Source organism: Diceros bicornis, chromosome 31 (assembly GCF_020826845.1).
Source record: "Diceros bicornis minor isolate mBicDic1 chromosome 31, mDicBic1.mat.cur, whole genome shotgun sequence".
NCBI lineage: Eukaryota > Metazoa > Chordata > Mammalia > Perissodactyla > Rhinocerotidae > Diceros > Diceros bicornis.
In genome coordinates, this window is record NC_080770.1 from 18,543,417 (window position 1) to 18,554,780 (window position 11,364).

Here is an 11,364-nt window from a genome sequence, read left to right on the forward strand (position 1 = left end):
TCCCCTTGATGTTATTTTGTTTCATAGGGAATATGGAGCGGTATGGAATGAGAGACAGGAATGCAGAGTACTCATTCTCTGTGGAAGAGATCACTGTTTTATAGTGATATACAATCCTAAAGACACATCTTTCTCCATGGATTTAGAAAAGTGTTTTGGTTGTTTTGTTTTCTATTTTTTATTTATTTATCTATTTGTTTTTGGTAATAACAACTCTTAAAGATTTGTCTAGTGTTAAATTGACATAGAATGCAAAAAGTTTACAAAGACATTTTCTATATACTCAATTAGAGCATTATGAAGGAATTTGGAGGGAATGCTTTATGAAGAAATAAATATTTGGAAAATCTTAAGCAAATTTCCACCACTTTAACCATTCCAAAGGTTTTCCCCCACACAATAAAGTTTGCTTGCCAAACTTCAAAGTCAAACTTTACCCACAAAAACCATCTGATTCTTCTTTTCTCTTTCCAAATCCCCCAAAGAGCATCAAGAGGATAAATTTTAAAAAATCTATACTGCGAAATGTCAATATTGTGGGACATCCAACAACCCAATATTTCAGGTTTAAAATATTGTAATTACAACAAAATAAAAATAAACAATTAAGAGTGGTTTGTTTAATGTTTCATTGTTTTAAGTACAGTTTGATGAATTTACTTGAAATATTGTAATGTTTTCAAATATGTGTATAACTAAACGTTTGTAAAATACTTTTAGAGCATTCTGCAAAAAGATGAGCTTTATCTCTCTGGCCTTATGGTCTACGTTGCCTTCCAGAAGGCCTCTTGGACATCTTTGTTTCTCAGGCTATAGACGAGAGAGTTGAGCACAGAGTTGAGCACTGGGTTGACCACAGTGTAGAACAGAGCAGTCACTTCCTCAGGGAGTAGGTGGAACTTGGCCTTGAATATATGAAGAGCAAGGATCCATAGAAAAGCGTGACTGAGATTACGTGAGAAGCACAGGTAGAGAAGGCCTTATACCTTCCTCAGGCTGTTTGGACCCTCAGGATAGCCAGAAGGATGTTGAAATAAGAAATCAGGATAGTAAAAATGCTAGAGAGGACAGTGAAGCCCACCACACCCAGGAGGACTTTTTCACAGACCTGAGTGTCTGTCCAAGACATTTTTACCAGTGGTGGTGCATCAGAGAAGTGGTCAATGATATTTTTACCACAGAAACTCAGGTGGAAAGTGTTGGCAATATGGGCTACGGCGCTCAGGAAGCCTCCTATGTAGGAGCCAGCAACGAGTCGAGTACAGAGAGAATTGAACATAGTGCTTGAATAAAGTAATGGGTTGCAGATGGCCACGTGGCGGTCATAGGCCACAGCTGCTAAGAGATAGCACTCAGTGTAGGTTACAGCACAACAAAAGAACAACTGGGCTCCACATCCAGCCAAGGAAATGCACTTATCTTCTGAGACACAAATGGCCAGGATTTTGGGAGTATACACAGAGGTGTACCAGAAGTCCAAAAACCACAGATTGCAAATGAAAAAATATATAGGCGTGTGCAGGTGGGAATCGATATGGATTAAGATAACCAGTGTTATGTTCCCTGACACGGTCATCAAGTAGAGCATCAGAAATATTCCAAAGAGAATCAGCTGCCATGGGGGTTTGCTGAGAGGCCCACCAAGATGAATTCAGTCAGGGTGGTGCGATTTCCGACTTCCATGTCCACAGAAGAGAAAGTCTGATAAAGGTTACGAGAAAAAAAATCATTTATTATTTTTCTATTGAAAGAAATAAACAAAGGTATCTATTAAGTCAACAATTACTAGAGGCTTGTGGACTTTTATCTATTATTATCTAGAATGATATAATTTCAGTCTGAGACTTGGGAACCACTAGAATTGGAGTATAATCTGATTTTGGAATTAAGACTTTTACTTACTAATTGTTTAATGCAAGGCAAGTCCCTTAGTCTCACCAAACACATGAGAAAAATGAAGCCCCCTCACAGGTTGTCTAATCAAGTGAAGAATATATACATCGAAACACCCAGCCCAGTGTTCAGTACATAGTGAGCACTCAAAAAATTTGAGTATCCTTCATGTATTATCGAGAATTTATGTCAGGCATTGTGCTGGTGGTTATACACAAACAAATATAATATCCTACTGCTGCTCTTATTAGTACAAGTAGAAAATATATGTGTATATATATTACCACTACATACAGATAGTATCCTGAGTCCTATACTTAACCCACTTAATCCTTTCCACAACTTTATAAGGTAACTGTTATTATGATGCTCATGAAGTTTAGGCAACATTTTCAACATCACAGAATTAGTCTACAGCACAGCTGGTATTTCAACCCAGGATTATCTTTATCAAGGACATATGCTCTCAACTGTTAAGTCATTGTGTCTTTTATAGGTGAATTATTTTCTTTCTTGTTCTCCTAGCTAAGGCAATCCTATCATCCTCTGACAACCTGAATTTTGTTACCTATTGAAAAGAGCTTTAAAAAGCTCTTTTTTTAAACACTATTTTTTTTTTTGCACTCTTCTCTAGTTGATGTGAGGTTTATATACAGAGTTGAGGCGTTTTTTCACATAGTGGATGATGAACATTAGGAAGATCCAAATTTTGGTGTCAAGGATATATTAAGACATCATGAATCCTTCAAAGTTGAAGTTCCAAAGCTCTCAGAGAGAAGCTAAAAGGAGGTATCTAACATAAAACATTACAGAATTAGAGTTGATGCCCCAGTAGTCAGCTGACCTTCCCTTAGGTGTAAAGGCCGTGGGAGAAAGCTAAAACTAAGAGGACTGTGATTTACTTCAATGTTTAAAACATTTACCTTTGCGCTAAGCCAGAGTCAATGTTGTAACTATAATGCAAATCCAAGTTTTATTCCTCAACGTTACTGTTCTGACTTGTTAGTTATTGAGGTATCTTAACCTTTCAAATGTAGGTGATGATGTTCATAGAGAATGTGACTTCATTAATGGCACTGTGGTAAATGCAGCTTGGAGTCCTGAAGACCATTCCATTTTTTAACTAGTATATATTGGATCTTTTCTTGTTAGCACACAAAGTACAGATGCTTTAGGCATACACACGAGGTTCTATAAACTTGCTCTAACTTACCTTTATAAACTTCTCCCTCACCACTTGTCCTCATCAATTTAGTACTTCAACCAAACTATATCACTGACATGAATGATTTCCCCATAATATTCTCAAACATGCTGGGAGCTTCACAGTTATAGTGCTATACTATATAGCAGTTATTCATTTGTACAGTACAATGTTTTTCTGAATATGCTGAAGCTTCAGTAGAATTATCTTGGCAGGAATGTATCGTTTTTATATTGATAATGTATAAAATGGTGGGTTATAGCCACCTTCTCAGTAGTTACTATGAACTTTCTCTGGTATGTTATCACTTGTCCTAAATAAGGAAAAATATCTGGGACTTAACTAAGTTCATTTTTAGTATAATATAATTCGGGGAAAAAAGTGAAATATCAAGACAGAGCCAATTACTACTTCTCTTCTACTACCCTCTAAAGAGGCAAATAACTGATAAAATAAGTTTTCTGGTCTAAACTCAAAGTCTTCTCAGAAGAAGAGATCTTCAGATGAGACCTGAGCATTGAACCCATCGTCAGGGTAAGGTGAGAGGGAAGAGAAGTTCCATGAGAAGAAAGAACATATAACACAGCCCTTCCTAGAGAGAGTCTGCTGAGTTCAAGGAGCTGAAAGAGGTTAAATAAAGATATTGGGATGGAGAGGGGAACCAGGGATGAGCCACAAGAGTTAGCAGCTCGCAAAGCTTACTGAAAGCCATATTGAGGATTTTGGCTTTTAAACCAAGACAAATGGAAGCCATTTGTGAGGAAGGAGCATGATGAGATTTATATTTTTAGTTTACTTTGGCTGCAGATCAGAGAACGGATTGAAAGGGAGGAAAAGTTGCCTCTTAGGAATCTCTCTGAAATCTTCACTCTTCTATGACCTGTTGAAACCAGTCCTCTGGTAAAGGCAGGAAAGAGAGGCATTCAAACTTCCAGATAGAATTACTAGGGATTGTTTAACTGGGACTTTATCCTGATAGACAAGACTCAAAGACTGTCAGTCTCAATCTCTCTTCTAGCCATGGATGTGTATTTATATAGTAATTTAACCTCAAAATACAAGAAAACTCTAAAAGACAAGATCCTTTCAAAGTATTGGTTGGTAATGAAAGCATCTCCTCTGTTTTTACAAGAAACCACAAAGTTTGGATGAAGTGGATAAATCAATTTGATTAAAGGTTTAGACCATTCAGTTAAAAGAATGATATGGTCCTCATTCTGACTTCTGTGTAAAGCATAACTGTATCACAAATTCATCACGTTATATTTTGTATGAAAGTTCTAATATTTAAAAGAGAAAGAAGTAAATAACCACAAAGCAATAATCTATGTGATATATTTCAAAATTTTTACAAAAGACTACAAGTCTTTACTGATTTCTTGATTTCAAGAGTAGATTTTGTTACTCTACCCTAGAGTCTGCATGGCCTTGTGGTTTGTTTTGGCCAATAGTTCACAGAATAGGCAGTGCTATGCAGATGCCAAAGCCTGGGTCTCAAGAGCCTTTGCACACTTCTCTTCTTGCTTTTGGAATCCTGCCACCACAATATAAATAAGCCACAGTTAGCTTGCTGAATAGTGAGATATCTGGCTGCATTCTCTTTGTGACACCAGCTGACAGCAAGCTGGCCCCCAGTCATGTTAGTGGGTCCATTCTTCATCATCCAGCCCCCAACTGAGCCAATAGCTAAACACAGAGCTATGAGCAAACCCAGCTGAGAGCAGACAGGTTTGGAATAGGCAGACTTGTATATTTGCACAATTGAAAAGGCACTTGTGTTCAAATCTTGATTCTACCCAATGTTAGCTCTACAATCTTGGGAAAGTCTTTAACAGCCTCCAAATAATACATGACTTATTTACAAAATCTGAGCTTGAGGGAAAAAAAATAAAGCCGCTTTTCTACAACGAAATAATTTAATCCAATATGGTGGTGTCCTTCAGAATCTTTCTAGACCCTGAGAGTTAATATATTTGTTACATACTCACATGCAATTTGACACAGGAGTGGCAGGCTTGGAAGTGCACAGTTCATTGGCCTTGGATTGAGGGGTCTTGTGATAGGAATGGAGCCTGAGGCTAATCACCAGTGTGCATTTAAGAGCATCACATGTCCTCTCTGGAACATAATTTCACCCACATGAAAAACTGGCTGATCCTTTTCCAGTACCCACCTTCTACGATACCAATTTGTTAACATCTCTTATAGAATCCATCATAAAGATAAGTGTAGAAACCTCATCTACAACAATACAGTGTGTTAGAATAGATTAACAATCCTTATAGGTTCATATATTTTTGGATACATGGGGCATTCTCATCGCCTTGGTTGAAGTGAGAGATGGAATGTACCAAAGATAAGAGCATTCTTCTTTTCACTTTAAGATTTGCGTATTCATTCTTCCTTCCCTAAAAATCAATCATGTGAAATTGTGTATATTCTCTAACTGTGGTATCCTTTGTTTCATTAAAAATTTAATGGCTCTTAAACTTTTAGATTCACGGACTTCTTAAAGAATGTGATAGAAGCAATGCTTCTTCTCTCCAGCCTCCAAACTATTTATAGGTATAAGCACACACAATTTTAGTGGGTTCCAAGATCCCCAGAAATCTATACATTGATTTTGTCATTATGACTCTCAATTAAAAATTCTACCACTAAAATATGCCTAAGTTTCTTTTGAGTGCTAACACTCAATTATAAGAGATTGAGTGTTAGAATTATAAGAGATGAGTCAAAAATATTTCAAACTTTGTGTGTTTAAAGCTGATTTCCTAATATTTACTCCCAAAAATTGATCAATCTGCTCACTTCTCATATCAGATAATAAATCTACTCTTCTAGTTTCTCAAGACACAAATTAGGAAACAACTTACCCACTTTCTCTTCTACCTCCTCTTCAGTCTTCCAGGAAATGCTGGTGCCCCTACCTATAAGACCTACCCTGAATCTGAGCACTTCCTACCACCTCCACCATTACCACTCACGTCCAAAACATCATCGTGTTTTGCCAGGAATATTGTGATAGTCTTCTAACTGGTCTGCACTCCTGTCCCTCTATAGCCTATTTTCAATATCTCAGTCAGTGTGGTCCTTTACAAAAAAATAGTAATAAGGCTAATCACTTTAGGCCTGTTCTTAAAACCACCCTAAAGTATTTGCAGTTTATTCTAAGTTAAAGTCAAATTTCATTCAATGACCTAAATGTCCTCACAGAGGCAGCTCTCTATTACCTTCAGGTCCATATCCCCAAAGACTCACCTCTTGCTTCATTCTACTCCAGTTTTGCTGACTTTCTCACTGTTTCTCAAAAATGCCAGCCCTGCCTCAGCATCAAAAATTTCTGAACTGACTGTTCCTCTGCCTGAAAAACTATCCCCAGATATTTGCAAGCCTCACATTCTTATCTCCTTTAAGTGCTATCTTTAAGTGCTATTTAAATGCCGTTTTTTGACTAAGACCCATCCTCATCACTATTTTAAATTCCATGCCCCCTTCTCATGAACAATCCCCATCCTTCTTTTTCTGCTCAGACTCTGCTCTATTTTCTCGCAGACCTATCGTCATCATCAAACTCCTGTTTGTTAAGTTTATTGTCCATTTTTCCCAATGAGAATGCATTAACTATGGAGAAAAAAAGATATTTTGTTTTGTTTACTGCTGTATCCCAGCATACAGAACAGTTCCTAGTAACTAACTGGCACTTAATAAATATTTCTAGAATAAGTAATTGGGTAATTACCTTTATATCTTAAACCTATTTTTCTCAAATTATTGTCTACTACTAACCTAGCTCTAACTATTCAGGGCTAATCTACCCTCACGTGGACTTTCCTGGATCAGTGTCATTATTAGTAATAAGAAGGAAGAGTAAATAAAGAGGGGACTCATTACCATCAACCTCATAACCATCAAGATGGACTAAAGTCCACTTTGAATTTGAAATGAATTGCAACTAAAATGTGAATGTGAAATAAAAGACACAGAAAATATCAGAGCTGATCATGCTAAGCATTCCGTGCAGAACGGCTTCTCAAGTTGTGTGTGTTTCCTCTCCTGTAGAAGCTCTGTTCCCTGCTCCCTTCACTAGAGCACTTAAAATTCTGTGGAAGAATATGTCCCTCTAGCACCTGAAAATGAGTGTAAAGAAATGAAAACACCATAAATTAGTAGTTTGGACAGCACAGAGTACCACAACCACTGGAGTGAAAAAGCATGTCACCTTTTTTGTCCCCTTGATTTCTCTACTGTGTAAGTGAATATATGATGACTCAGCATAACCACCACACTGAATATTGATTTCTACATGAAAGTCACATATACCATTGGTTCGAATTCTATTTAGGGTGTAGGTGTGTGTGCGTTTGGCATAACAACGATACTTTGAGAGCCAGGTCAGACTCTGTATCACCCTTCTAATTGCATCTGAGGTCACAGAGAAGCCAAACCACTTAGCTTCTCCTGATGCAGTTGCTTACCCTTGGTCAGGAAGGACACTCCAGGAAGTGACACTCTTTTTCTTCTCCTCTGATGTTTTGGTGTGTTCTGTTGGACCCAATATGTGTATTTTCTCAACAGCCCTTTGGGACTCCTTCCACAGAGCATCCCAGAGATATGTACCTCAGTCTCCAGGGACTCAATTAGAATTAATTTGGAGAATGGAGATCATATACTAATTAGGATAAGATGAAATGTGGAATATTTTACTGAGTACACTATCTTAAGAGATCTGAGTTACAATAGAATCATTTAACATTTCTGATGATAGAAACTCTCTAATTGTACTAATTAGACTTTTCCAGAATATGTTATACAGTCTATAATTTTTTTCCTTCCCATATGCTCTTCTCTCTCTTCTAGGCTATCCTCCCTTATCTCATTCATCAAGAAACTCCTATTGGGGCCAGCCAAGCGATTAAGTGGTCACGCTCCGTGGTGGCCTGGGGTTCCCTGGTTCTGATACCGGGTGCACACCAATGCACAGCTTGGTAAGCCATGCTGTGGTGGCATCCCATATAAAGTGGAGGAAGATGGGCACGGATGTGAGCCCAGGGCCAGTCTTCCTCAGCCAAAAAAAAAAAAAAGAGGAAGATTGGCAGATGTTAGCACAGGGCTGATCTTCCTCACAAAAAAAAAAAAAGAAACTCTTATCAATCCCTGATGTTATAGGTTAAATTGTATCCCCTGAAATTCATGTGTTGAAGCACTAATGCCCAGTAACTCAGAATGTGGCTATATTTGGAGATAGGGCTTTTACAGAGGTAATGAAGTTAAAATGATGTGGTTAGGGTGAGTGCTAAACAAATCTGACTGGTGTCTCTTTAAAAAAAGGGGAAATAGATATTGGGACACCCAAAGAGACACCAGGGATGGGTGTGCACAGAGAAAAAACCACGTGAGGACACAGCAAGCGGGTGGCCATCTTCAAACCCAGGAAAGATGCCTCAGAAGAAAGTAACCCTGATGGCACGTGAATCTTGGCGTTTTAGCCTCCAGAACTGTGAGAAAATAAATTTTTGTTGTTAACACGACCCAGTCTGTGGTATTTTTTTGTGGGAGCCCTAGCAAACTAATGTACTTGCTTATCAACACTAGGGCTTTTTTATGTTGGTGCCATCCCATGTTTTATATGTAGAAAGGCTATTAAATTAGGAAAGGTGGTGCGTCATAATGAAATATTCTCTCGTTATTCATTAATACATACACAACTCTGACCAACCAAAGAAATATAAATATTCATAGAACCTTAATTGTTATCAATCATTGCTGCACCTAGGAGACAATTTCACTTTAAATCTTTTCCTGGATGTAAAGCTTTTTGAAATTTCTTTCTCTATTTCTCTACTTATCTGTCTATTTCTATCTACATCTCCATTTCTGTCTATTTCAGACAGCTGCTATATTTTTATCCTTAATTCTTTAATTTTGGGGGAAAATACTCTTTATTGAAAAGCTCGCAGTGACTCTAGTAAAGATATTTATTCCCTCCTCTATCTATTGCCAGGGAAATCTTCACATCGTGGTAAGCCAAGAAATGAGAATCAGAAAGAAAAAATAAATTTATTTCCAATTGCATTTTACAGTAGACATTTTACATACGACCTCCTATCTGACTCTGTCTCCCAACAACTGGGGTAAAAACCTTTGCAGTCAGAAGTTTTGGCTTGGCATTCCTATTTTCTCACCAATGAACTACATGATTTGAAGGAAGTCATTTAATCCATCTGAACCAGGCAATGACTCTGTCACCAATTTTATTACTCCCAATTATAGATTATAATATTATACATGCAAGTGACTTATAAACTGTCAATTGAAAATTAGAAGAAAAAAAAAACTTCTTTCTTTCAACCTTCTAGAATTCCAGTAATTTTATAAACGCTGTATCAAGCTAGCAGATGTAGCAGTTTTTCCAAATGCCCCAGCCTTATTCATTTTAAAAACACATTCAAATACATCAGTGCCAACTTAAAAAACAAATACAGACTGGTGTTTCAACATTATCCAAAGATTTCTTTTTGTTTTCTTCTTTTGTGTATTTCTGAGAGTACAGTCTGAAAACAATGACAGGGAGATAATCTGTGAAATAAAATATAGTCATTGTTCACCATATATTTCCATTTAAGAAAACTTTGCTCTATATAACATTTTCTTCAGGGCATCTTTAACATCTTTATTTCTTAAGCTATAGATCAAGGGATTCAACACTGGAATCACCACAGTATAGAACACCGACACAACTTTATCCCTCTCTAGTACATAGCTAGCACTTGGTCGAGAGTAAACAAAGAGACTTGAACCATAGTACAAGGTGACAGCTGTCAGGTGAGAGCCACAAGTGGAGAAAGCCTTGAGGTGGCCTTGGGTGGAGTGGATCCTCAAGATGGCAGCAATAATGAAGAGGTAAGAGGCAAGAATAAGCATGGCAGGAGTGATGACACTGGAGGCAAGTACAAAATAGAGCACAGCCTGGTAGCTCTCCTTCACATCACAGGCCAATTTTACAAGGGGGAGCACATCACAGAAAAAATCGTCAATGATGTTGTTGCCACAGAAGCTCAGAGTAAATGTTTCAGTAGTGATGATAGTTGAATTAAGAAAGCCAGCAATATACGAAGTTGCAACAAGACTGGCACATAACCTTGCAGACATAGCCTGGGAATAAAACAAGGGATTAGAGATGGCCATGTAACGGTCATAAGCCATGGCAGCCAACAGGTAACATTCACTATAGGCCAGACCAGCTGAGAAGAAGAACTGAGCTAGGCAGCCAGCAAAGGAGATGCTTTTGTCATCAGAGATGCAGGTCATCAGGAGTTTGGGGACATAGAAGAATACCAGAGATCCAGGAATGACAGGTTTCCAATGAAAAAATACATGGGTGTGTGGAGTGGAGAATCAGTACAGATCAGAGAAACCAGGGTGATGTTCCCTAAGAGACTGATGACATAAATGATGAGGAAGATGAAAAAGAGCACTTTCTGTAACCACAGGTCTTCTGTGAACCCCAAAAGTATGAACTCTTTCACTTTGGTGGAATTTTTCTCATCCATTGATTTTGGGTTTCTATGGTCCTTTTCTGTGAAGACATTAATAAATAATGTCATGATTTGATTTAATATATTAGTATATCAGCTCCCCCATCATTTGTCATTTTAAATGATTAAAAAATCCAACTGATGCTTTTACTGTGTAAATTGTGAGACGTATATGCTGAACTGTGTATCATTCTTGCGGATAACTGGGAAATTATTCTATGCTGCCCTGAGAGATGAGTTACTATGCACATAACATAGTGTGTGTCACCTTATATTTTTAAACTATTTTTCCTACTTTTTGGAGGGAGTGATTTGTGTATCTTCTCTTCTATTTGCATTTAGGGTGATTGGGAACCATGTGGAAGATATGAAGAAGAAAATTTGAAAAGATGCACTGACTTCTCTTCTCTTCTCTTCTCTTCTCTTCTCTTCTCTTCTCTTCTCTTCTCTTCTCTTCTCTTCTGTTCTCTTCTCATCTTTTTGTCTTTTTCTAGAGAATTACATGTGGAAGCACACCTATATTATTTTAATTATCTATTGGAATACCTTTGGAACTGCATTTTACTGCAATTTCTTCAAAGCCAATATTTATATTCTCTTCGACTTTTTTTTTTTTATTGATGTTTTAATGGTTTCTAACATTGTGACATTTTGGGTTGTACATTTTTGTTTGTCCATCACCCCATATATGACTCCCTTCACCCCTTGTGCCCACCCCCCACCCCCACT

The 11,364-nt window shown here is 37.6% G+C and overlaps 2 pseudogenes; both read right to left on the reverse strand.

Moving 5' to 3' along the window:
* Positions 1 to 743: 743 nt before the first annotated feature.
* On the reverse strand, positions 744 to 1,683 carry LOC131395089 (olfactory receptor 9G4-like; annotated as a pseudogene).
* An 8,035-nt stretch (positions 1,684 to 9,718) lies between these two features.
* LOC131395667 (olfactory receptor 9G19-like) lies at positions 9,719 to 10,650 on the reverse strand (annotated as a pseudogene).
* Positions 10,651 to 11,364: the final 714 nt, after the last annotated feature.